The sequence below is a fragment of the Berghia stephanieae genome, unplaced genomic scaffold (assembly GCF_034508935.2).
Source record: "Berghia stephanieae isolate SIO BIC M18660-M18661 unplaced genomic scaffold, UCSD_Bste_1.3 scaffold1201, whole genome shotgun sequence".
Classification (NCBI taxonomy): Eukaryota; Metazoa; Mollusca; class Gastropoda; order Nudibranchia; family Aeolidiidae; genus Berghia; species Berghia stephanieae.
In genome coordinates, this window is record NW_027622182.1 from 1 (window position 1) to 6,019 (window position 6,019).

Below are 6,019 nucleotides of genomic sequence, written 5' to 3' on the forward strand. Positions count from 1 at the left end.
ACACGTAGAGTTAAATATATTTTTGTTTATTTCTTTAAGATTGTTTTTTCAAGAACGCATTATCAATTTTGCTTCACCGCCTACTGTTAAATTCGGCCAATATCTCAAGAATTCCAAGGACGGAACTCATCTTCCTTCATTTCCAATCTTCTACGTGCTTATCTTTAACGGGAACTGAAAAGTCAAAACCTATTTGTCGTCATTATTTGAAAGACGTTTTTGAAAATTCATAAACCACCGCCTGGTGTTATGAATCGGGATGAACCACCTGCTAAATTTGGTATTATCACTCTTGGGATTGTTTTCATTCTCACTTGATATGTGCAAGACTGATGCTATGGACCACATATTACCTAATATATAAACATTCTTTAACCGATGGAAGAGAGCGGATGGCGAATGAAGTAGACTCGAACATGGGACCGCAGGGATTAAGGTCTTAATGTCGAACTTTTCGACCATGGTTTTGCACATGACGGATTAACACTACACTGGACTTAATAAGAGCTTCTTAACATAACACATGGCTAATCCTATTAATGAACCAATGTGCTGCTAGGTAGGTACCTTGGTAAGAATCGATGCGACGACGGATTTAAATGTAGTAGGGCAGGGTAAAAAGTAACATGACTAAAGGGAAGACAATCTGTTTTGGGACAGAGAGAATTCGGGATTACAATTATTGTTGCTGTATAAGTAAGATAAAGAACAGTTCATTCAAGGGGGGGGGGGGTATATTTAAGCTTGTTTACATTCTTAGTTACTGGTCGAGATACCGATTTACGTAATAAACTCATTTTTCGTTGACAAAGAGCCGTGTGTTGGTTGCAGTCTTCGTGGATTGATACGGTGATTTGCTTGTATAATAATGTGTATCTTAGGACAATATATATTAAAACTTCGAAAAATTGTAATGCTCCTTAGAGGAATAATGAAGTGGAGGGGTGGAGTGCATTATCTGTTTGATTTTTAAGAAGTCAAAATCAACTTAAGACCTAATACTACAACTCTAACCAGGCGACATTAGTTGGAATTAGAATCAGATACGGAGCAAGTACAGTGCCTCAAATAAAAGTGCACATAAATCCATGACTTGACAGCCCGCCCTCATGTTTTCGATTGGATAGTGTGTAATAAACAAAGTATATCATAAATGGCTGGCTTTTTAAGCTGTTGATATCAAAACCGTTGATTGCTTTAGATACGTTTACATCGCGTTACCTAATGCCGTTCATAAGTGATTATACTCTGTGCACAAAGTATCTTATGTGTACCCATCATAAAACAGGAATGTAAACAAACAAACGTTATCATTGTGGTCATAAAATACAGTACTATTTTCACGAATTTATCTATACGTCGCAGAGAGAGTTGATATTTTGTGTCCTCTATCTGTTATTATTACTGTTATTATCATTATTATTATCATTGTTGCCTTGCTTTATTATTGATTTTACTTATTTGATTTGTTGATGAAAATATATTCTTGTATGAGTTATATTGGCAATTGCCTAAAATAAACGTTTGAATTTTGAAATTTATAAAAAATTATTCGTTTTGGTAGGATTTTTTTTTATTTGTAAAAAATATTTGATTAACTGATGATTTGGGGCAACATGAAGGGAAACAACTTTTTGTATGGATTATGTATTTTATAAATACTCTTGCATATAATAAATATGAATTGATCAGGTATTCAAGCATAAAATTAGTTAGTAGGTGATATAAATGTGATAAATAAAAATCACCTTTTAACAATAAATAAATGCATTAGAAACAACTGGAAAGCGAATATATTTAATGATTAAAAATAAACTTTAGATTGTGACAAGCATCCGGTTTTTAGAATTTGATGACGACGACGACGACAGTGATGATGATGATGATGATGATAATGATGATGATAATAATAATAAATGATAATAATAATAATAATAATAATAATAATAATAATAATAATAATAATAATGATGATGATGATGATGATGATAATAATGATAACATGATGATGATGATGATGATGATGATGATGATGATGATGATAGATGATGATGATGATGATGATGATGATGATGATGATAAAAATAATAATAATAATAATAATAATAATAATAATAATAATAATAATAATAATAATAATAATAATAATAATAATAATAATAATAATAATAATAATAATAATGATAATAATAATAAATAATAATAATAATAATAATAATAATAATAATAATAATAATAATAATAATAACAATCATGATGATGATAAGGCGTAAGTTTACGTAGAAACATTGTATCAATTCAACTAAAATATGACTTGAATAAATTAAGATCAATCCCCAGAAAGTGTTTTACATGCTTGAAATCTGTTGTAGCTTACACGAGTCTAGGCAAAGTTCATGATGTGTTTCCTTAGTAAATATCTACTTGTGTTTCCTCTCAGTGGTACGATGTGATTAGTATGTCCAAGACTTGGATTGAGGAGGGAAAAACCAAATTGGATGCTTTCAAAGTGTCTTGTTCATTAAACATATTTTTTGATCGGATTAATTCAGCCCCAACAAATTCATTCTCTTCAAGACAGCAACCATGACATCTGAAAGGTGATTTTTATCTTATTTCATTTAAATCTATTTTGTTAAAATTCATCTATTTGTTTTTATTTGTTGAATTATTAATGTATTCATGTATTTATGGGAAATGAAGATAACATGTTTGCTTTGTTGGGTTTTTTTTATCCATTTAAAAATGAAATTTGATCTAACGTTAGAGTAAATGTTGCTGCTCGAATGTTGCTGATCTGTTTTTGTAATTAAGTTGAAGCTTACATTCAACTTAACGTTATTATCTAACGTTAGAAGAAGATAAGATTAAAATGTAAGTCCCATGTGTGGAATAGATGTTGATGAATTTTAGCATTTTGTATCTTGAGAAGTATAAATGATACATTGTGGGAGAAAGCAGAAAAAAATGTTATAAAACTTTTAAGTATCGTTGTACAAAATAGATAGAAAGACACAAGAAAAGTAATTGTAATATCGCCTAACAAGCGTCATGTCTCGTTCTACATGTTACGTGTTGCTGTTGGTCAGGGATGCCTTGTAAAGCGCTTTGAGCACGTTTACTGGATATTACACTATATAAAAGCTCAAGTTTTTTTTGTTTTGTTTTTGTTTTTGTTTTTTTTTAAAGACCAAAACGTCTTTTAAACATATTAACCAAAAAATTTGGAAATTAGCTTAAATTTATTCCCCCAAACATTAAACCCGAGACTTCAAAGATATCTAAGATGATTCATCAAAGAATTAAAAAGGACTAATAAGGACGTCTAAAAGGTGATATCTACAATGTGATTTGTAAGGTGGCTTCATGTGGTTTACTGTTGGAATAAATGGACAATGTACTATGAAGTAATTGGATTCAGTAGTCTGATGTCACGCGCGCCCGGCAACGGCGGCCATCTTGGTTCTAAACAAAGAAAATCGGTACTTTTATTCTTCATGCTGGCTAGAACTTATCATATGCCTTGTGATCAGAATGTGTAAAAGTCAAAACATGATCAAATGTATGTGTTTTTTTTTCCCTCTGGATACCCTTTATGTTCGCCGGGGAAAAATGTCATACGGGCGTCCGCCATTGTTCCAATAGTTTAGAGCCAGTGTTACTAAGTTACCATGCGTCATTAGGAAGGAAGTGACGTTACGACAGTTGAAGAGTATTGGGCAGATGCAAAATGTAGGATATATTCCACATGGATATTCATTTTGTTACCTACCTTGTCAAGCGGGTGTTATGTCGGCATGTTCTGCTTTAAAATACATTTACTGATTTCAGTGAAAGATACTCAGATTTCATTTTCTAAATTTAAATTCTTGAATTCTGACATGACACCGGATTGAGACCGCTGTTCACATTTTCATTTTGTATAAAATATTTTAAAATCCATGTTTTTATTTGTAGGTCTGAATCCCGAAAGTAATAGTCTTCAACAGTCATGACGTCACTTCCCTCGTATTGACGCATGGTAACTTAGTAACTGGCTCTAAACTATCGGAACAATGGCGGACGCCCATATGAAAATTTCTCCGACGAGCATAAAAGTGTATCCAGAGGAGATAAACATTATAAATCTGATCATGTTTTGACTTTTATACATTCTGATCACATGACATAATATGAAAAGTTCTAGCCAACATGAAGAATAAAAAGTACAACAACCATTTTCTTTGTTTAGAACCAGGCTGCTCGCAGTTGCCGGGCGACGTGACATCAGACTAGTGAATCAAATTACGAGCTTGATTTAGCATGGTGGTAATGGACACCATTTGTGTTGGTTTGAGAGAATTTCCATTACAACAATGACCATATGACAATTTAGGTTTTTTGGACCAACTCCGAAATGATATGATATGATGTGATATGATATGATATAAGTCCAGATTTATGTAGGCTTTTACAGCCTTTTATCTGCTCTTGTGCATTCGTGAACGTATTTAATTCAAGTCTCTCAAAACTGGGCATGCCACATAGTGGAAGGAGGTGTCTGAATTTAACTTTACAAACAGTATTTTTCTGTTTCAAAATGAGCATCAAGACGGCACTTGAATGCTTGCAATGAAGGGGCGTCGACAACTTTTGCAAATGTAATTTAATATCTTAGTAAGGCTCAAATTCATCAACTGAGTAAATGTTTGTTTGTATAATTTTCTATTCTCTAAGACGACCATCAATCTTCGATATGCTGCATTTCGGTATTCCACGAGAGCCACAGTTCCAAGGCAATGTAATGATGTGGAGAATGCCCACCTCGGCCGAGGATGAGGAGGAGGCGAAGCAGAGGAGGAAAAGAGCTGCGGCGACTAGAACAAACTCTACACTTTCTAGTTTACCAGCTGAAGATTCAATCGCTATCGCACAGAATCGGAAATCAAGTAAGAACATTTTTGTATGGTATCAATAATACTCTTCAACAGTCGTAACGTCACTTCCTTCCTAATGACGCATGGTGACTTAGTAACACTGGCTCTAAACTGTCGGAACAATGACGGACGCCCGTATGAAATATTTCTCCGGCGAGCAAAAAGCGTATCCATAGGAAAAAAAACATAAATTTGATCATGTTTTGACTTTTACACATTCTGATCACAAGCATATGAAAAGTTCTAGCCAGCATGAAAAATAAAAAAGAATGATTTTTTTATTTTTGTTTAGACCCAAGATGGCCGCCGTTGCCGGGAGGCGTGACATCAGACTATTGAATCGTATTAAGAACATTCCGAATGAAGCAAAACTATTTATTGTCAGTAAACATCTCTTACAATCGAGTAAGATGAATCAAATCTTTTTGCGGCTATGTGGTCTAGTGGTATGACACCCGCTTTCGGATCTGAAGGTCCTGGGTTCGAGCCTCGCGCTCGCGCATAGTTGAGTCCTTGGAAAAAGCTCTTTACTCACATTCTCTCACCGTACTCAGGTGTAAAATGAGTACTTGGCCGTTAACAGCGTTGTTTTTGTCCGAAAAATTGTAATATCGCCTAACAGGCGTCATGTCCCGTCCTACATGTTAAATGTTGCTGTTTACCAAGGACCCCTTGTAAAGCTCTTTGAGCACATTTAGTGGATATTGTGCTATATAAAAGCTCAAGTTTTTTTGTTGGTTTTTTTTTTTAGGTATCAACGCTATGAATAGTGATCGTGTTTAATTATTAGTAACTACTTAATAAGCCCAGAGGTAATCTTTGACTCTTACTTTATGTGAATAATATGAAATTCCTTCTTTTTTTTCTAAGTAACTACCATCAAAACCAAAAGAGTATTAATTTTCCAAACAATAACAATTGTTTGCTACCCCCTGAATAGGAAGCGAATTATCTTAAAAGCACTTTCCGTCTGATATTTCGAATACAAAATGTTTAATGAAGTAAGAAGCAATACTGAAGACGGCATGCCGTAGACAAAAACTACAATTTGTAGAGGATTAAAATATAGTCGTTGTCGTTGCTGTCACAAGAATGTGACAGTA

At 33.7% G+C, this 6,019-nt stretch overlaps 1 long non-coding RNA gene across 1 annotated transcript; it reads left to right on the forward strand.

Moving 5' to 3' along the window:
- The first annotated feature begins 1,165 nt into the window (after positions 1-1,165).
- Positions 1,166-4,878, forward strand: LOC144961000 (uncharacterized). The gene is made up of 3 exons (XR_013643021.1): positions 1,166-1,292; positions 2,441-2,600; positions 4,717-4,878. It is a non-coding gene; the product is annotated as an uncharacterized LOC144961000 (long non-coding RNA).
- The last annotated feature ends 1,141 nt before the right edge of the window (positions 4,879-6,019 follow it).